Source organism: Phocoena phocoena, chromosome 14, assembly GCF_963924675.1.
Source record: "Phocoena phocoena chromosome 14, mPhoPho1.1, whole genome shotgun sequence".
NCBI lineage: Eukaryota > Metazoa > Chordata > Mammalia > Artiodactyla > Phocoenidae > Phocoena > Phocoena phocoena.
Window position 1 is genome coordinate 59,093,584 of NC_089232.1, and position 22,741 is coordinate 59,116,324.

Below are 22,741 nucleotides of genomic sequence, written 5' to 3' on the forward strand. Positions count from 1 at the left end.
GATTCATTATCTGACTAGCCCAGCCCAGCCTAGCCCTACCCAGACCTGTCTACCACAAAGAGGGCAGATCTGTTTTCCTAGCAGTAGGGTGAAGATAGAATTTTTTCCTAGGATAAAAACGACTTGAACAGACTCTGGGGACTCTAAAGAACTAAACAAATGTAAGGCATAAAAGTTTAGAAAACTGCTTCTGTACTGTTGTATCTCAAATATGCCCAGATAATAACTTTATGGCTAAAAATCAGTGCCTTTTTTTTTTCCATTGAGTTCCTCTTATTTAACCAAGTAATCAATCTAAATGGTAAGATGTACATGTTTTACACAGATTTTTTTTTTTAATTTTTATTATTTTTTGGCTGCACTGTACAGCATGTGGGATCTTCATTCCCCGACCAGGGGTCCAGCCTGCGCCCCCTGCAGTGGAAGTGCAGAGTCTTAACCACTGGACCACCAGGGAAGTCCCGAGATTTTATTTTTATTTGAAAAAAGAAGTGGAGTTAACCATTTAAATTTTTCCCTTGAATTGCCTTGGAACAAAAAAGGATGTTCGGTTCTGAGTTCCTAAGAACTACTGCAGTAGTCCAGACAGGAAATAATAAAGTCCTAGCGTAAGTTGATAGCAGTGGAAATGAAAAAAGAGAGAAAAAAAAGAATAGCTTCAACAAATATTTCAAAGGAGAAATCAAAGGATTTAGTGACTGTTTGGGGGCAAGGACATGTTGAGAACTTTGACACTAGGCCTTTAACAGAAATTCTCTTTGTTCTTTTATTCATTCATAACTTCCTCTTCCTTTTTATTTTTCAAGTATCTCAGGCCTCCAAATAGTTATCTACTAAATTAGATAAGAAAATTTTATCATTAAATTAAAAATGCTTCAATAGGCCTATATCTGTGTTTATGACACAGGAAGGCAACAGTGAGGTACCTCCTCCAAGCTCTTATAAACTAACCCTCAAGATTAAATAAAATGGGTGTGATTAGATCTGATACATTTGCACAAGGAGACCATCCATTATCTGGGTAACCAAGAATGTGGAAATGTCCAAATTCCAAACTAAGTGAGTTTGTTGTACCCTCTGGAAGCAGGACTATATTTTAGTAAATGGAAACAATTATATTGTATCCTACTTGGACTGAGTAACCCAGGGTTGGCAGAAGGCATAGAAGAAGGAACGTCAGCAAGCAAAACGCTGGGAGGTATTTCTTAGAGACCCTGAATCTGGAAGGCAGGGGCTTTCCAGAGACGTATGCATATTGTGGGGAATGGATGATTCATCAAGTCTCACCCTGGCCTGGAATAGATGTTTCTAAAACTATCTGCCTCCTTATACTCAGATTCCGTGCCCACCAGACTGCCTTGTGACTCCTCTACTGGTTTTCTAGGTACACAGTTTATCAGGAGAGATGGTTCTCGAGACAGAAACATGAACACTATAGGGAGGGTGGGAGGGAGGGAGACGCAAGAGGGAAGAGATATGGGAACATATGTATATATATAACTGATTCATTTTGTTGTAAAGCAGAAACTAACACACCATTGTAAAGCAATTATACTCCAATAAAGATGTTAAAAAAAAAAAAAAAAGAAACATGAACACTTTCTAGTCAATAGAAAGGAATAGACCAGAATTCACAAACTAGGGCCAAAAAGTCTTATCAGGAAGTGCAGATAGGTTTAATATCTGCACAGTGTTTAATTTTGTCTTTCAGTTTGAAAGCCTTTAAATAGGTTTCCTCTCTCTTCTTCACAACTCGTTTCCACCACTTTTATTGTTTTACACTTGGCTGATTCATATATTTACATTACTTGCCTGATTCCTACAGGAAATTGAGTTTTCAACTCTGGAATAGTCCCTACTACAAATGAATAAATTAGCAGAGTAAATTATAACTTAATCTCTGGTGAGTTTGGTGAGAATCAGCCTCAATGTGTCTAGTCAACTCTTGGGCCAGTTAAAGGCCAGAACCTGAGCTGTGGGTAGCAACTTCAAGGAAGTGCCAGTTGCAGGATTTCCTGTTAGATCTCCATACAGACTTCTCCAGCTGATTTCTTGATCTCATTGTCGCCTTGCCCCCTTTTCAACTGTGCCCCTCTGATACCATTTTGTAGCTTATTGTTATTCACATGTGTGCTGTGGCAGTTACTGTAGATTGGTTCATTTAACAGTCCTTTCCTACAACCTTCTAATGAGGCTTGACAGCTAAAACTTAATCTCCAGCTTCCCTTGCTGGTAGAAGTGACCATATGAATGCTTCTGGCCAGTGAGATATACATGGACGTCCCTAAGAAGGCTGTCCCTTCTGAAATAAAAAGGCAAAGTCTCCTAAGAAGGAGAAAGCCTTTTTGGTCCTTTAACCATTTCTCCTCCAGCCTGCCTGGAGGTGAGGTAGCCTCTTTCCACCACAAGGAGAGATACATGAGAAGGCCTATATGCCACACGGAAAAATAAAAGAAGGAGAAAGAGACACAGCAGACCTGAACTGCCTACCTTTGTATTTATTTTGTTTGGGACAAATAAACTCCTCTCTGTTTAAGCAACTGTTTCAAGTTGCTTTTCTAATTTATCTCCCTAATAAAGTCCTCAGGAGAGAGACCATGCTTTATCTTTATATCCTCAGTACCCTGTTCAATAACCGCATATAGTAGGCAGTCAACATAGATTTGTTTAGCCAATTAATAAATTTGCTATTTTTTGGGACAAGCTGGGACAAACAGAAAACCATAATTTAAGCAGAGAGTTACTTATTTCATAAGTGAACAAGATAAACTAAGAACAGGATAAGCAAATTGACAGGTCAAATTTTAGATTGGCAAAGCAGGTAACAAACGGACTTTTGCTTTTTTCAAGAAAGTAATTTAAATCCTCTGCACTGAAGATTACAATGTATTACTATCCTTACTAGTAGTAGTAGTAATAATAAATACATATTAACTCAACCTTAATGAACATAGAAAAGCCATGAGATCAGAACTATTATTACCCTTAGTTTACATCTAAGGAAACTGAGGCACAGAAGTCCAACGCCACATAGCTAGTTAGTGACAGAGCTAGGATACAAACCCAGGCAATCAGGCCAAAGCCTAAAAGTCTATTTTTAGTTAGTGAGGAACACGTTTTTCCAAAGTAAGAGTTTCTAACTCCGAAATACCAGCTCTTCATTGTGCTCCAGTTGGTTGTCTGGACACCAAAAGCATTAAGTTAATGTGTTTCACCCATGTGTTCTGGCAAAGCAAACTCTCCCAGCAACTTCTACCTCCAAGCGTGACTGCAAGGAGGATACACACAGCCAGAATTAATGGTCTGGAAATTAGGGACTGATTTTATCCCTAAAGCAGGTAAAGCCATACAAAGCCCCATTCCTACAGCTGCTGTTAACTCTCAGTTAAGCCCATGAACAATGGCAACAGGGTAGATGCAAGCAGTTCAATGATGCGGAAGAGCTGACCTTAAGAGGAATTACACCTTACGGAGGGCAACTAAAGAGAGCGCTATGCGGTAACTAAACTCTCCTGCCTACAACCTAATCTTTTCTTCTTATCTACCCAGTGAAATCTGTTCTCTTGTCCTCCTCCAATTATCTTCAAAAGGTTTATGTGTGTGTGGAAGGGAGGCCTCCTTCTTCTCTATTCTGTGGCAAATTATAGGCCCATATTTGAGCTTCCTAATGAAAAAGGGTAAAATATACCACTGATCACACAGGGGAAGATATCTTCTCTGGTATAAAAAGCCAATGAAAAGCATTGTGTACAAGGGAAAACCCATTCAGAGTCTATGCTATTCAGTGCATCGTTTTGAAATGTAAGACCTTAAAGTCTTTCTTCTTTCTTTAACGATTAAATAAAAACATTCATAGGGCACTGGGATTCCTAGTATAGCTACTCTCCCTATTTTATTTGTGAGCTGTATACATTATCTAGTGAGACGTCAAAAAATATTTTTTGTTTTTAAAAATGTTGTCTAACTTAATCGATAAATTCATAACAGATAAGAGAGCCAGTACATTTTATAATGTACATCATTTGCCTTCTCTTTTTCAGAAATGCGCATCACTCCATTTGCCAGTCTAAGACATTCCATTTTATAGGTATGCAGAAGGAAAGAGGGAAAAGTAATGGCCGATTCATTTCTTCCTGGTTACTGGTCAGATTCTTAGCAGCTGCCTCTTCTTGGATTTCTTCCACAAAGAAATTATTTTTCTACCTGTTAATTACCTTGCTGACTGTAGATACTTCACCCATTAAAAAACAAAACCACACTCTGTGTCTAAATCACTTTTCTTTAGCTATTTGTTCAAGGGCTATGTGAGCCCTAAACTGTAATCGGGCTTCCACGGAATAGTCTTTGTAGTTTTTTATGTTTTCTAGGTTTTTTATTGCACTGGCATAATCTCCTTTTAGATAGTATAGAATTCCCAGTTCATGGTATGAATACGGCACCAAATAGTGGTCATGTTTTAATAATTTCTCCTTTTGAATGACATGATTAAAGTAGTGCTCGGCCATCGAATATTTGCCTAAGTATTTCAGGCACAGACCTTTCAGTAAATTTAAGAAATTTATGTCATCTGTGCCATACTCTTTACTTGGATTTTCTTGTAAAAGTTCTCCTCCTTTGTCAATTATTGATAGCCACGTTGAAATAAGCTCTAGGTTTTTGCTCATTACTCGGAAACCACTCCAGGCATACATGAGTTCCAAAATGGGCTGTGCTGTAAACCAGCCTGCAGTGGTCGCATAGCGCTGACCCTTCTCAGCAACAAACTTTTCTATTGGCACAGAAGTTCCTAAAATTCTGATTCTCAGGTTATCCACGTTTAAGAAGAGAGAGCTCATGTCCTCACTTACCGATTTCACAAAATCAGAAGGAAGCACGGCCAGTAGGGAAGCTTTAGCGAACGAATACATTGCCTTGGACCACCTGCTGTGTTGAAACCGTAGCTCTGCAGAGCGGTAAGCCTGCTTCCAATGCAGCAGAAAAATGTGGCACCACATGAGTTCCCAGTAACAGAGGTGATGAACCTGCTTCCATTCGTTCTGAATAAAAATGCACTCCTCTAATGTTAATTGGGCATGTTTAAAATATCCTTTCAACATACTAAAACGTGCATGAAAAAATTGAAGTATGACAGAGTTTGGAAATTTCTGGAGGTAGATTAGGGAGAGATTCTCTGCAGCAGAACTGTGGCTCTTTTCAACACCAAAAGCTACAGAGATATAATTATAATAAAAGAATAGAGTCAAAACACTCAAGATATTATTTGTATGGGATTCAGATGCTCTGTCATGAAGCAAAGTCAAGTCTACCTCTCTATTGCCGGAATATCCAACAACATTGAGTAGTTTAAGTGTCTTTGGTGGCACAAGTGATAATATCAAATTGAATACTTCAAGTCCAAATTTTATGCCTCCAACCAGGTGTCTGTAAGTTTTACTTTGGTAATTAGGTATCTGTGTTAATACTCGCTGAGTCTTTGTATATTTGGCAACTTAACCCAACGTTGATCCCGCTTTTAAGAAAACGAAGCACACTGTCATCCTGTATAAACGTTACAGTGGATTTCAAGATCAAACACTCAGCATAGCAGACTTCTGCATGCAATTCCTCTTCTTTGATAGCATTTATTCCCTGCTTATTCACTAGACGAGAAAAACTCATCATCCTAGATTTTCTTCGGAAACTATTACAGGTTCTCAAAGCTTCCTTTGTGACAGTCATCCCAATTTCTATCTCCTGTGGATCAAAAGTCAAGAAGGCCTTGATGACCGTAAGGATACCATAAATTCGGGCAGGGTACACGCTGTTTTTCGACCATGGATAAATGAGATGTATGGCATCTGAGAATCTGTTATTTAGAAATAAATACAATCTAGTTGTGCATTCCTCCAGGGAAGATATTAGATCCATTGTTGTTGCTGCAGGGATACTTTCATAGGCATCTTTGAACTTGTCCTCCTTATCATTTTATCCCTTACTAAATGATGTAAGGCCATCCTCATTATTTTCTCTTTTATTCAGAGGAGGTGACATATTTGTTTCCCCCCTTTAGAAATGAGAAATATCTGAAGTGGAGTGATGCAATGAGGGTAGCTCCTGCTCTCCTGACTGGGGTCACTTCCTCCACGGCCTGAAGTGTTGCTGTTATAACAGAGGCAAACAAACTAATAGTTGTGAGGTGCAGCATTAGGGTATTCTCATCTCTGTCGGACAAAGGGGGAAAAAGGACAATTTTATTTAACTAGAAGATGAATTTCTGAAAAGTTCAAATCATCTGGAATGTACTAAAGAAAACATGCTCTTTTAGAATACTGGGAAGCAAATCCTTTGTAAACAGAAGACCTCTTTTGTTAACCATCCCTCCAGACTACCATTTTCAATAGACCATTCTTTTGTGTATTTGTGTTGTAGAACTGTACCATGACAGCTGTACAAAGAGAGTGAATTCTCTACAGGAAGACCTTGGGGGCAAGAACCTGGTGGGAAAGAAGAATGTATTTGCATAGGTCTCGAGTTAAGACTAGAGGAAGGGGTAAGTTGTCCAGATCAAAGACTAAAGATGATGGGAATTAAAAATCCACCCCATGCTATTCTTAGTACCACTGCTGTGCTTGTATATATTTTCGTAGAAAACTAGGTCTTGATAAAATATTACGGTTAGTTGTATAGGACTCCGGACATGGACAGTGCTGTGTAAACTAGAAAGATTTCCTTGCATTGCTGCAATTAGGAAAAGAACTCAAATGTAATAGTTTTGATCACAGCGTTACTATAGCATCTTGGTGGGAAGGTGGGGTGAGGGTGGGCACAATGGAAAACCAATTCCAACTAGCAAGCTACTTAATATATTCATAATAATACAATAGGTTCAATTAATCTATTTGTAAAAATAGAAGCCACAGAAAAAAAATAGAAACCACAGACAAAATACTTCAATAGTAAATTTCACAATGTTTAACAATAATTACAAATACAGTTTAAAATGTACTTTAATTCTGTATTTTTATATGTTAAAAGACAGGAGGGGAAAGTAAAACAGAGGAGAACATTCAAAGGAAAAGAGAGAGAAAAGCAGAAGAGATGCAGGGTTTTACACAGAGGGAAGAGAGAAAACAGAGGGAAAATAAGTTATATATGAGAAAAAATTAATGGGGGAGGACAGCCTCGAAGATATTATTTTAATAAAATTGCTTGGTTTTACACCTTAAGGTTTAGTTATGTTTCAGTATCAGCAACTGTAATCACTATTCGTTGAAAAGCTAAGTTAATTACACATTTAACTAAAAGGCTCAGCTCTGACTGGAAAAGCTCTGAAGCCCATTAAGAGGAAAATTATTCTTGGGACTGCAGTAGTGGCTAGATTAAGGTTGGCTGGAGAAACCTAGATGGGGGCCATATTTAACTCAAGGACAAAGTCTCCTTTCCTCTGGCCTAATGCTTTCAAATTATATTCCCTAGAATCCCTATTCCCCAGAGAAGACGGCTCAAATTTTACTTTTTCTGAAACCTTACCTAAGTCTGTCAGCATACTCTCTCTGATGGCATGCTGTATATATATTTATTAGTATTTATCTCACTGCGCTGTAATTATTTATACACCTGCTTTCACCACTGGCCTGGGAGCTTCAAGGCATGATTTGTATTTTATTCAGCATTATATCCCAGTTCTAGTACAATCCCTTGAACAAAGTAGGCATTAATAAATGGTTGCTAAACGGATTCGGGTGCCCACACATCTTTCTAGGAGTTTCTTGAAAGCGAGCTGTGAACTTATCTTTCTGCTACCTAATTGCTAGTTTGCTACTCCCAGAGTCACCATGTTACGCATTAGAGCCTCGGACCTTATTCATCTTATAACTGAAAGTTTGTACTCTTTTACCAACTTCTCCCTATTTCCCTCACCCCCCCTTATTCCCTATTCTTAATGTTCCCATGAGGAGACTTTTCTGTTAGAGAAATACTCCTGGCTGGTGGGCCTACTTCTGGCTGGGAGTTGATAGAAGGAACTAGGGAAGTGTCCCTCTATGCCTTCTGAATTCCTTCTTTTGGAAACACCCTGTGCAAAGTCTGAGACCAAAAAACAGGAAGTTTGTTTTCTGCTCTCCAGCTACATGTGGGACCAGGTGGGTAAATTTGTTTAATTAAGGGGTGGCCACATAAGTTAGCCCACGTGGCAGCACATCTGAAGTCACAGTAACTATCAACTTAGTCAAAAAGGTCACGTTTTGATTTCCTTCTGCCTCACTCTTGCATCTGTATCTCATTGGTTCTGAACCCAGGGAAGGAAAAGGGATGTTATTTGCTGACTCCCAAAACCATCTCCTTCTCCTCCTTCTCTTGTATTTCCTATCTGGATGGTTGACGCCATCATTCACCGTAGACTCTTTTTTTTCTCCTCCCATATCCATCGGTGACCAAACTCTGGCAATTTTACTTTGCTGAATGAGGTGCCTCTCTCTTGTCCTCCAAATCACCCTGGGCATACTTCTTTAACAAGGCTTATCCCTAAGGTTAGAAGATGGTAAAATGCAAAGACTGTGAAGTTAGGCTGCTAAGGTGTAAATCCTGATTCTCCCACTTGCTTGGCCTCTGTTTTCTCATCTGCAAGTACGGAATAATAGTACTTCTACCAAAAAGTGGTTGGGAGAATTAGGTGAATTAATACTTGAAAAGCAGTCAGGATAATATCTGGCATATATAGTAAATACTCAATATATTATTCTATACCCATCCCCCCATAGCCTGGAATATAGTAGGCGCTTACTGAATTTTTTAAATGGGATTTAGGATGCAGACTGCTATGTTTGGGAGTCCCAAAGCTTTTGGTGATAGAGGCAGAGTCATACTCCTATCATTCTTTTGCTTAAAATGCGCTATCTGAAGTGTCTTCTTTACTTCTATCTGCTTGTCTGTGTTTGGAAGGATCACTCTAGTGATTAGGAAAGGCTAATGCTGAGCCAGGAAGATCAGACAGCTAGGGAGCTCGAGTAAGGTAGAGAAGGAAAGGCTGAAGATACAGAAAGGAACAATTCAATAAAATGGAGGTAGTTGGGGGTGCACAGAGCACAGCTGAAGGGAGGATAAGATGAGAAAAATCTCTTCCACTGACACAGAAGAGTCTTCCTTCCAGTCGTTCATTTAGTACATACTTAACTGAGCTCTTTCCACATGCTAAGCACTATTCTTGGTGCTATGGGTACAGCAGTGGATAAAACAAAGACCCTGCTGTTGGGCTTCCCTGGTGGCGATGTGGTTAAGAATCTGCCTGCCAATGCAGGTTCAAGCCCTGGTCCAGGAAGATCCCACATGCCACGGAGAAGCTAAGCCTGTGCACCACAACTACTGAGCCTGCACTCTAGACCCCGCGAGCCACAACTACTGAGCCCACGTGCCACACTTACTGAAGCCCGCGCGCCTAGAACCCATGCTCCGCAACAAGAGCAATGAGAAGCCTGTGCACCGCAACGAAGAGTAGCCCCCGCTCACGCAACTAGAGAAAGCCCGCGCACAGCAACGAAGATGCGACGCAGCCAAAAATAAATAAATTTATTTAAAAAGAAACAAAAACAAACACCCTGCTGTCACGGAATTAATTTTCTTAAGGAAGAGGCTTGAGGGAGGGACATCGTGATGGGGGAGAAAAGCAATAAATAAATGAATAAATAGCATGTCAGCTGGGTTCTTTGAGAAGATAAACAAAATAGATAAACCATTAGCCAGACACATCAAGAAAAAAAGGAAGAAGACCCAAATCAATAGAATTAGAAATGAAAAAGGAGAAGTAACAACTGACACTGCAGAAATACAAAAGATCATGAGAGATTACTACAAGCAATTCTATGCCAATAAAATGGACAACCTGGAAGAAATGGACAAATTCTTAGAAATGCACAACCTGCCAAGACTGAATCAGGAAGAAATAGAAAATATGAACAGACCAATCACAAGCACTGAAATTGAAACTGTGATTAAAAATCTTCCAACAAACAAAAGCCCAGGACCAGATGGCTTCACAGGTGAATTCTATCAAACATTTAGAGAAGAGCTAACACCTATCCTTCTCAAACTCTTCCAAAATATAGCAGAGGGAGGAACACTCCCAAATTCATTCTACGAGGCCACCATCACCTTGATACCAAAACCAGACAAGGATGTCACAAAGAAAGAAAACTACAGGCCAATATCACTGATGAACATAGATGCAAAAATCCTCAACAAAATACTAGCAAACAGAATCCAACAGCACATTAAACGGATCATACACCGTGATCAAGGTGGGGTTTATTCCAGGAATGCAAGGATTCTTCAATATACGCAAATCAATCAATGTGATAAACCATATTAACAAACTGAAGGAGAAAAACCATATGATCATCTCAATAGATGCAGAGAAAGCTTTTGACAAAATTCAACACCCATTGATGATAAAAACCCTGCAGAAAGTAGGCATAGAGAGAACTTTCCTCAACATTATAAAGGTCATATATGACAAACCCACAGCCAACATCATCCTCAATGGTGAAAAACTGAAAGCATTTCCACGAAGATCAGGAACAAGACAAGGTTGCCCACTCTCACCACTCTTATTCAACATAGTTTTGGAAGTTTTAGCCACAGCAATCAGAGAAGAAAAGGAAATAAAAGGAATCCAAATCGGAAAAGAAGAAGTAAAGCTGTCACTGTTTGCAGATGACATGATACTATACATAGAGAATCCTAAAGATGCTACCAGAAAACTACTAGAGCTAATCAATGAATTTGGTAAAGTTGCAGGATAGAAAATTAATGCACAGAAATCTCTGGCATTCCTATACACTAATGATGAAAAATCTGAAAGTGAAATCAAGAAAACACTCCCATCTACTACTGCAACAAAAAGAATAAAATATCTAGGAATAAACCTACCTAAGGAGACAAAAGACCTGTATGCAGAAAAGTATAAGACACTGATGAAAGAAATTAAAGATGATACAAACAGATGGAGAGATATACCATGTTCTTGGATTGGAAGAATCAACATTGTGAAAATGACTCTACTACCCAAAGCAATATACAGATTCAATGCAATCCCTATCAAACTACCACTGGCATTTTTCATAGAACTAGAATGAAAAATTTCACAATTTGTATGGAAACACAAAAGACCCCGAATACCCAAAGCAATCTTGAGAACGAAAAACGGAGCTGGAGGAATCAGGCTCCTTGACTTCAGACTATACTACAAAACTACAGTAATCAAGACAGTATGGTACTGGCACAAAAACGGAAAGATAGATCAATGGAACAGGATAGAAAGCCCAGAGATAAACGTACGCACATATGGTCACCTTATCTTTGATAAAGGAGGCAGGAATGTACAGTGGAGAAAGGACAGCCTCTTCAGTAAGTAGTGCTGGGAAAACTGGACAGGTACATGTAAAAGTATGAGATTAGATCACTCCCTAACACCATACACAAAAATAAGTTCAAAATGGATTAAAGACCTAAATGTAAGGCCAGAAACTATCAAACTCTTAGAGGAAAACACAGGCAGAACACTCTATGACATAAATCACAGCAAGATCCTTTTTGACCCACCTCCTAGAGAAATGGAAATAAAAACAAAAATAAATAAATGGGACCTAATGAAACTTCAATGCTTTTGCACAGCAAAGGAAACCATAAACAAGACAAAAAGACAACCCTCAGAATGGGAGAAAATATCTGCAAATGAAGCAACATGACAAAGGATTAATTTCCAAAATTTACAAGCAGCTCATGCAGCTCAATAACAAAAAAACAAACCAATCCAAAAATGAGCAGAAGACCTAAATAGACATTTCTCCAAAGAAGATATACAGACTGCCAACAAACACGTGAAAGAATGCTCAACATCATTAATCATTAGAGAAATGCAAATCAAAACTACAATGAGATATCATCTCACACCAGTCAGAATGGCCATCATCAAAAAATCTAGAAACAATAAATGCTGGAGAGGGTGTGGAGAAAAGGGAACACTCTTGCACTGCTGGTGGGAATGTGAACTGGTTCAGCCACTATGGAGAACAGTATGGAGGTTCTTTAAAAAATTACAAATAGAACTACCATATGACCCAGCAATCCCACTACTGGGCATATACCCTGAGAAAACCAAAATTCAAAAAGAGTCATGTACCAAAATGTTCATTGCAGCTCTATTTACAATAGCCCGGAGATGGAAACAACCTTAGTGCCCATCATCGGATGAATGGATAAAGAAGATGTGGCACATATATACAATGGAATATTACTCAGCCATAAAAAGAAATGAAATTGAGCTATTTGTAATGAGGTGGATAGACCTAGAGTCTGTCATACAGAGTGAAGTAAGTCAGAAAGAAAAAGACAAATACCATATGCTAACACATATATATGGAATTTAAGAAAAAAAAATGTCATGAAGAACCTAGGGTAAGACAGGAATAAAGACACAGACCTACTGGAGAACAGACTTGAGGATATAGCGAGGGGGAAGGGTGAGCTGTGACAAAGGTAGAGAGAGGCATGGACATATATACACTACCAAACGTAAGGTAGATAGCGAGTGGGAAGCAGCTGCATAGCACAGGGATATCAGCTTGGTGCTTTGTGACTGCCTGGAGGGGTGGGATAGGGAGGGTGGGAGGGAGGGAGTCGCAAGAGGGAAGAGATATGGGAACATATGTATATGTATAACTGATTCACTTTGTTATAAAGCAGAAACTAACACAGCATTGTAAAGCAATTATACCCCAATAAAGATGTTAAAAAAAAATAGCATGTCAGCTGTTGACATATGTTAGAAGCAGAATAAAACAGGTTAAGACAGAATAAAGAGTTTAGAGATGGATGAGGTGTGAGGTACTTGCTAGTATATGGTGGGGAGCCAGGAAAGGTCTCCCTGATAAGGTGAAATTTGAGCAGAGATGTAGAAGATGTGAGGGTCTCTTGATTTCTTCTTTCAGTCTAAGATAAGTGAACATCCTGTGTGTTCCTATGATGCCCTGTGCTTACCTCTATCACAGCACTTGATATATATATTTTTTCAAGTGTCTGTCTTCTGACTGCATCTTTTATATCTGTCTTCATCACAGAGTACAATGACTGGCACTTAGTCATTAACCTAAATGAATATTTATCACATGGCTATAACAGTTTTCAATTCACATGTACTAAGATAAATTCAGGATGAAGTAATCAATCAACTGTTAAAACTGTAAGATTCTGCACAGATATAGAGAAGAGACTTGTGGATGCCCAGGGGGAGGTGGGGTGGGGGAGGAATGGATTGGGAGTTTGGGATTAGCAGATATAACTACATATAGAATGGATAAACAACAAGGTCCTACTGTTTAGCACAGGGAACTATATTGAATATCCTGAGATAAACCATAATGGAAAATAATGTAAAAAAGAATGTATATATTTATACATATGTATAACTGAATCACTCTGCTGTACAGCAGAAATTAACACAATATTGTAAATCAACTATACTTCAATTTTTAAAAATTTGAAAAAAGAAAGAAAAAGCTAAACTTGTAGCAACAGAGGGTAGAATGGTGGTTACCAGAGGATGGGAGGTAGGGGAATTGGAGAAATGTTGTTTAAGAGTATAAACTTGCAACTGGTAGATAAATAAATCCTGGAGATCTAATGCACAGCATAATGATTAGAGTCAACAATATTGTATTATAAACTTCAAGATGTCTGAGAGACTAGATCTTAATTGTTCTCACCACAAAATAGGAATGATAATTATGTGACATGACAGACATGTTAGCTAACACTACAGTGGTAATCACACTGCAATATGTAAATATATCAAATCAACTTATAAATCTTAAACTTATACAATGTTATATGTCAATTACATACCAATTAAAAATGTAAGCTTCTGAAAAAAACTATAAGAGTCTGGAAAATTTGACAGTGAACACAAACAATTGAAGTCCTTAATAAGGTAAGAGTTCCTATGAATCAGTAAGATAGAAGAAACACTCCAACAGAAAAATCAGCAAGTGATATAAACAAAATGCCAGTGAGCATAATGTTCAGTCTCACTGTAAATCAACAAAATACAAATGAAAAAAATATCCATTAAAAAATCAAACTTGGCAGATAAAAAATTTATAACATCCAATATTAATGAAGGTGCAAAGAACCAAATATCCTTGTGTGTTACTTGGTGGGTGTATAAATGGCTATAACCCTTTTGGAGAGCTACTTGGCAACATGTTTTAAAGCTTTTGTATTTTTTTATACTGTTTGATCCAGTAATTTCACTTATAGAATTATTCTAAAGAAATAATCAGGGATATGCATTTATACAAGTTGTATACACTTCAGCATTATTTATAATATAAAAAATGAAAACAATCTAAATTTCTTACAACAAAGGATACCCATACAATGGAATACCATGCAAATATTATAAGGTTGTAGAATATTTAATGACTTGGAAACTTGTTTATGGTATAATATACCATATTAGTCAGGGTTCTCCAGAGAAACAAAACCAATAGCAAATATCTGGCAGCATAGTAAACATATAAAGGCCATATATGACAAACCCACAGCAAGCATCATACTCAATGGTGAAAAGCTGAAAGCATTTCCTCTAAGATCAGGAACAAGACAAGGATGCCCACTCTTGCCACTTTTATTCAACATAGTTTTGGAAGTCCTAGCCACAGCAATCAGAGAAGAAAAAGAAATAAAAGGAATCCAAATTGGAAAGGAAGAAATCAAACTGTCACTGTTTGCAGATGACATAATACTATACATAGAAAGTCCTAAAGATGCCACCAGAAAACTACTAAATCTCATCAATGAATTCAGTAAAGTTGCAGGATGCAAAATTAATATACAGAAATCTGCTACATTTCTAAACAGTAACAATGAACTATCAGAAAGAGAAATTAAGAAAAGAATCCCATTTACCATTGCATGAAGAAGAATAAAATATCTAGGAATAAACCTACCTAATGAGGCAAAAGACCTGTACTCAGAAAACTAGAAGACACTGATGAAATAAATTGGAGATGATACAAACTGATGGTAAGATACACCATGTTCTTGGATTGGAAGAATTAATATTGTTAAAAATGATCATACTACCCAAGGCAATCTACAGATTCAATTCTATCCTTATCAAAATACCAGTGGCATTTTTCACAGAACTGGAACAAATAATTTTAAAATTTGTATGGAAACATAAAAGACCCAAACAGCCAAAACAATCTTGAGAAAAAAGAACAGAGCTGGAAGAATCACACTTCCTGACTTCAGATTATACTACAAAGATACAGTCATCAAAACAGTATGGTACTGGGACTTCCCTGGTGGCGCAGTGGTTAAGAATCCGCCTGCCAATGCAGGGGACACGGGTTCGAGCCCTGGTCCAGGAAGATCCCAAATGCCACGGAGCAACTAAGCCCGTGCGCCACAACTACTGAGCCTGCGCTCTGGAGCCCACGAGCCACAACTATTGAAGCCCACGTACCTAGAGCCCATGCTCTGCAACAAGAGAAGCCAGCAAAATGAGAAGCCCATGCACCACAACAAAGTGTAGCCCCTGCTCACCACAACTAGAGAAAGCCCACAAGCAGCAATGAAGACCCAACACAGCCAAATAACTTAATTAATTAATTAATTAATAATAAAAAAAAACCCAGGGACTTCCCTAGTGGTGCAGTGGTTGAGAATCTGTCTGCCAATGCACAGGGCACGAGTTCAAGCCCTGGTCTGGGAAGATCCCACATGCTGTGGAGCAACTAAGCCCATGTGCCACAACTACTAAGCTTGCACTCTAGAGCCCACGAGCCACAACTACTGAGCCCACGTGCCACAACTACTGAAGACCATGCGCCTAGAGCCCGTGTTCTGCAACAAGAGAAGCCACCGCAATGAGAAGCCCATGCACCGCAACGAAGAGTAGCCCCTGCTTGCTGCAACTAGAGAAAGCCCGCACGCAGCAACACAGACCCAATGCAGCAAAAAAAAAAAAAAAAAAAATCTCAAAAAAACCCAGTATGGTACTGGCACAAAAACAAACATATAGATCAGTGGAACAGAATAGAGAACCCAGAAATAATCCCATGCATTTATTGTCAATTAATCTATAACAAAGGAGGAAGACTATACAATGGAGAAAAAGTAGTCTCTTCAATAAGTGGTGCTGGGAAAACAGGACAGCTACATGTAAAAGTATGAAATTAGAACATTCTCTAACATTATATACAAAAAATAAACTCAAAATGGATTAAAGACCTAAATGTAAGACCAGATACCATAAAACTGCTAGAGGAAAACATGGGCAAATCTAGAAAAATGGTACAGATGAACCTGTTTGCAAGGCAGAAATAGAGACACAGACATAGAGAACAAACGTATGGACACCAAGGGGAAGAAGGGGGCTGGGATGAACTGGGAGATTGGGATTGACATATATACAGTAATATGTATAAAATAGATAACTAATGAGAACCTGCTGTATAGCACAGGGAACGCTACTTAGTGCTCTGTGGTGACCTAAATGGGAAGGACATCCAAAAAAGAGGGGATATATGTATACATATGGCTGATTCACTTCACTGTACAGTGGAAACTAACACAATATTGTAAAACAACTATACCCAAATTAAAAAAAATTAAAAAAAAAGAAGTGATGACACACACACACAAGAAAAAAAAGAAAAGAAATAGGCAGAACACTCTTTGACATAGATCACAGCAGTATTTTTTTGGAGCTACCTCCTGGAGTAAACGAAATAAAAGCAAAAATAAACAAATGGGACCTAATTACACTTAAAGATTTTGCACAGCAAAGGAAACCACTGATAAAACTAAAAGGCAACCTACTGAATGGGAGAAAATATCTGCAAGTGATATGATGGATAAGGGGTTAATATCCAACATATATTAACAGCTCATACAACTCAACATCAAAAAAACCAAACAACCCAATTTAAAAAATGGGCAGAAGACCTGAATAGACATTTTTCCAAAAAGGAAATGCAGATGGCCAGCAGTCACATGAAAAGATGCTCAACATTGCTAATCATTGGGGAAATGCAAATCAAAATCACAATGAGATATCACCTCATATGTCAGAATGGCCATCATCAAAAAGAACACAAATAAGAAATGTTGGCAAGAATGAGGAGAAAAGGGAAGCCTGGTACATCATTGGTGCGAATGTAAATTGGTGCAGCCACTATGGAAAACAGTATGGCAGTTTCTCAAAAAACTAAAAACAGAACTACCGTATGATCCAGCAATTCCACTCCTGGCTATATATTTGAAAAAAACAAAAACACTAATTCAAAAGACACATGCACCCCAATATTCACAGCAGCAGGATTTACAATTGCCAAGATATGGAAGCAACCTAAGTGTCCATCAACACATGAATGGATAAGGAAGATGTGATGTGATACACACACACACACACCCACACGCACACACACAATGGAATGCTACTCAGCCAAAAAAGAATGAAATGTTGTCATTTGCAGCAACATGGATGGAGTTGGAGGGCATTATGCTAAGTGAAATAAGTCAGACAGAGAAAGACAAGTACTGTATGCTCTCACTTTTATGTGGAATCTAAAAAATAACAACAAACTAGTGAACACAACAAAAAAGAAGCAGATTCACAGACACAGAACAAACTAGTGGTTACCAGTGGGGAGAGAAAAGGGGGAGGTATAAAATAAACTACAAGGATATACTGTACAACATGGGGAATATAAATATAGTTTTACATTAACTATAAGTGAATTTTAACCTTTAAAAATTGTGAATCACTATATTGTAATCTGTACCTTATATAATATTGTACATCAACTATACTTCAATTAAAAAATAATTTTAAAAATTCTAGGATAAAGTAGAGTTTTTGTCGTTGCTTTAAATACCAACGGTGTCCTACAGAAAAATGGTAGTACATCTGCAGGTTTCACAGGCACATTTTTATAACATAAAACAAATGTTTCACTGCAACTCTCAGTTGATAAAAAGTCAAAACAAATTACTTTTAGGGAGGCAGTATGGCTCAAAAGAAAGCTCTATGGACTGAGAGAATCAGAGGTTCAGATTTGGACCTAAATAGCTGTATAACCTTGGGAAAATAATTTGTAAATATTAATCGATCAACAACCATGTGAAATAGTTTCTTAGTAGAATTCATTAATGCTACAAATATTACTGAGAAACTAGTACTCCACAGGCCACGCACAGCGCCAGACAGTAGGAATGTATCAGTGAGTAAAACAAAGTCCCTGCCCTTGTGAATCTCACACTGTGAGAGACTCTCACAGAATAAATGAAGAGGTCAGAGGTGAGAAGAGCTATGAAGGAAAGTAAAGGTGAGTAAACTGTATAGAGAGTGCGGGAGAAGCGCATATTATAATGTCGAAGCACTATTACAAAAGTACTATATTTGCTTAAAAAAACACAAAATCTTCAAACAATACAGAAGACTACGCTGTACAGTTAAACGATGAAGGTTCCTTTCTGTCTTCAACCAAATTCCACTTCCCAGAGGCAACCACGGTTCAGTTTGGGAGTATACATATTAATGCTAGATTCTTCCCATGTTAACTATCCCGTTTAATTTCCCCGTTACTACTTCCAGTTAAGATATTTATATTTAAGATTATATTTAATTTTTTATTATAAGTAATACAGGTCATAACAGAAAAAAATTTTTAAATAACTAAAACTCATGTAAACTACATTCATAATACCACCCACCCACAGATAGCATCATTAAAACCTCCATTTTCTTCTGTGAAATCCTGAGCCTAGAATGACAAGTATAGTCACATGTTCCAATTAACACTACTAAACAGTGATTCTCAGTTCAAACTTGGAATTCGTCTGTCTCCAAGCCTCCCACTTTAAAAAGAAAAATTATAGAAAACTGTAAAATACAGAAAAATAAAATAAGAAAACTTAAATTACTTTTATTAATGATTTATTTTTACAAAACCAGAATTATTCTGTGCATGCACACTGTTTTGAAATCGGCTTTCCTACTTAACTATATACCATTAACATTTTTCTGACATTAAAGTCTTATACAATGTGGGTTTTTTAAGTAAATTTTTAAAAAATTTATTTATTTATTCATTTATTTAATTTTTGGCTGCATTGGGTCTTCGCTGCTGCACGCGGGCTTTCTCTAGCTGCAGTGAGCGGGGGCCACTCCTCGCTGCTGGGTGCAGGCTTCTCATTGTGGTGGCCTCTCCTGCTGCAGAGCACAGGCTCTAAGCGTGCGGGCCCCAGTAGTTGTGGCTCGCGGGCTCAGAGCGCAGGCCCAGCAGCTGTGGCGCACGGGCCTAGCTACCCCGCGGCATGTGGGATCCTCCGGGACCAGGGCCCGAACCCCTGTCCCCTGCATTGGCAGGCGGACTCCCAACCACTGGGCCACCAGGGAAGCCCCTACAATGTGGTTTTTAATGGCCATAATATATGTAACAAATTAATGTGCCATAACATTTAACCAATCCCTTTATGTTTGATTTTCAAGCTATTTCCAATTTTTGACATTATAAATAAGATCCTACCAACATTTTTGCATATAAATATTTATGCATATCTATGATTAATTCTTGAATGAATTCTAGGAAATAAGATTGCTAGGCCAAAATATACGTACAATTTAATAATTTTAAAACATTGTCAAATTGACCCCCTCAAATGTATTATTTCACATTCCCATTAGTCTGTGTAAGTGCCAATTTCACTGCACTCCTGACAAAAATAGCATGTTGTGTTAATTTGCATTTTTGGTAAGGTTAGACATTTTTTCTTTTTAAAAAAAAATTTTTTTTAATTTATTTATTTATTAGTTTTGGCTGTGTTGGGTCTTCGTTTCTGTGCGAGGACTTTCTCTAGTTGGGGCGAGCGGGGGCCACTCTTCATCGCGGTGCGCGGGCCTCTCACTGTTGTGGCCTCAGGCTCCAGACGCGCAGGCTCAGCGGCCATGGCTCACGGGCCCAGCCGCTCCGCGGCATGTGGGATCTTCCCGGACCGGGGCACGAACCCGTGTCCCCTGCATTGACAGGTGGACTCTCAACCACTGCGCCACCAGGGAAGCCCCTTAACCACGTTTTTTATCTCCTGATACTTCAGCTTCCTTATCTGCAAAATGGGGTTTAATAATAGTACCTATTTTAGAGAGTCATTGTTAGGATAGGATGAAGTAAACCAAGTATATAACATTGCACGGTGTCTAGCACACTGAGTGTTCAATAAATGTTAGTAGTAGGAGGAGTAGCAGTAGGTTGACTAATCTTTGTCATTTGCTAAAAATTTGATATGATCCAGCGCATGGACAAAATTGAAGTTTCATCAAAGCTGGGGAAGAAACTCCGGAACGTGGTGGTGACCAGCCTTAAGTGGCCACTCCTAAGATGTTTTTGTCTCTTTACTCAATGACTTCAGTAAGGGAAATTGTCACTTTTCTTCTTTGACCGAGTCCACACAGAGAAAAATAATCTGACACATATAACACAAAAACTCAGAAAAAGAAAGTTTCTTCATGAAAAGTAAACCCCCAGGAATCCCAAAATCACATGCTGAAACGTTCTTAAGGGTTCTGTGCAACGGTATTTTCCTGTGGAATAGGGAGATATGTGTTCAGGAGCAATGTGGAAATTGTCACTTTTATTACAAAATTTAGTCTTGGAGGCTAATATCTATGAGATTAGGCATACTTAAAAAAAAAAAAACAGAAAAACAAATAGGGACTTCTCTGGAGGTCCAGTGGTTAGGACTCAGTCCTTCCATTGCTTGGGGCCTGGGTTCGATCCCTGGTCGGGGAGCTAAGATCCCGAAAGCAGCACGCCCAAAAAAATAAAACAAATTAAAAAAAATTTTTTTAAGCAAATAAAATCTACTTCAAATCTTATGACAAATGGATACATACACTGTAACACTCAAATAGATAATTAAGTTAAAACTGCATATGAAAGAAATGGGTTGAAATTCAGAGATAGGAGGACTTTTGTTAGATCACTAGTCTAACAACCTCATTTTTCAAATGAGACTAAGACCTAGAATTGCAGCATGATGAGTGCAATGTTCCCAAATCCTGCTACAAAGCCTGTCAGTCTGTCTGAGCTTCAATGAAAATTGTTCCCATCTCAGAAAAATATAAACTATTGCCAATCACTCTTTCTTGGGAAAAACCATCCTTTATTCTGTGACTATGTCTTTCTTTTTTTTTCTGGTAAAATGCTCCTCCCCCCAATTTTTTTTAAATGAAAGGATGCTGAGGATAATTTTTTTTTTAATCTCGTGTTTTCTTGATAGAAAAAGTTTGTCCCCTCCATCCCCCCAATTTTTTCAGATCTATCTAGCTCCCCAAATTCAAGAATCTAGAATCTCTAGTAAAGAACAAAGCATGACTTAACCCCCCCCAAAAATTGAGAAAAAATCAGAGAGTAAGAAAATTTTAAAAAGAAGAGGGCTTCCCTGGTGGCACAGTGGTTGAGAACTTGCCTGCCAATGCAGGGGACACGGGTTTGAACCCTGGTCTGGGAAGATCCCACATGCTGCGGAGCAACTAGGCAAAACATCAAACAAAGTCTCTAAGTACAGCTGAGAGGTGGTCAATAACATAGATTCACTCCTTCCAAGATAGTGCTAAGTGCTAAACTCAAAGTTTAAGGTAGTCTAGCTCTCTCTAATCAAGACACCAAGCTGACCAAGTCCCTTTCATTAATACTCTTCCTTTAGAGAAGGAACAACACAAGTGATTGTTTTAGGGCTTGATAACGTTACAGTTTCTCACTTTTTAATAAAATCAGGCATTCCTCAGAAAGCCTCCCTCTTCCTGGATTGCTTTACATGCCTAAACCATCCATTTAGGTAATATTTGTATCAGTGGATCACTCTTGCATCACAATTTTTCCTAGTTTACTCCTTGCAGTTGGTCAAAGCACTGGTGCTCTTTAACTGTTGCTCCCCTCTTCCTCCTATATACTTCAGTACTGATTGCAGCCCAGTACTTGGCTAATGAGAAGTTAATTTCTTTACACAATATGAAAGACTTATAAACATGCCTCTAATAATTTTTCCTGCCCAGAATTTAAAAGTATTCTAGAGGGAATAGAAGAGTATGAAATGTTGAAACAAGAAAAGGAAGTTGTGGTTGAACATAGCTGTTTGGATTGACCTACAGTACAAACATACACAGAACATACATAAATACATATTAAAAGACTAGTGTTGGGGGAATTCCCGGGTAGTCCAGTGGTTGGGACGCCACACTTTCACTGCTGAGGGCCTAGGTTCAATCCCTGGTTGGGGAACTAAGATCCCAGAAGCCTTGAGGCAAAAAAACGAACCAAAAAAAAACTACTGTTGGTAATACTATTCTAATAAAGACTATTCTAATAAAGACTGTTTTTTATACTAAAAAGTAATACATGTGCAAAAGGTCTAAACTTGTTTTTCTTGTTTTAAAGTTTTCACATTCAAGCTAAAATGGAGACAATGACTTAAAAGTGAAACTAAAAATAAAGTAAGATAAAACGTGAGTATTTCTTTAATGCTTCTCTGGAAATAGTGAATCTAGGAAATGCAGATAAAATTTGAAAGCTGCAGCTTTCAAAAGAATTACCCCTCCCTTCATAAACTAATAATATTATCAATATTTAACAACAGAAACTTAAGAATTATTCAATGGATATTAGGAAATATTAGGATATTTGTTGAATTGAATTAAGTA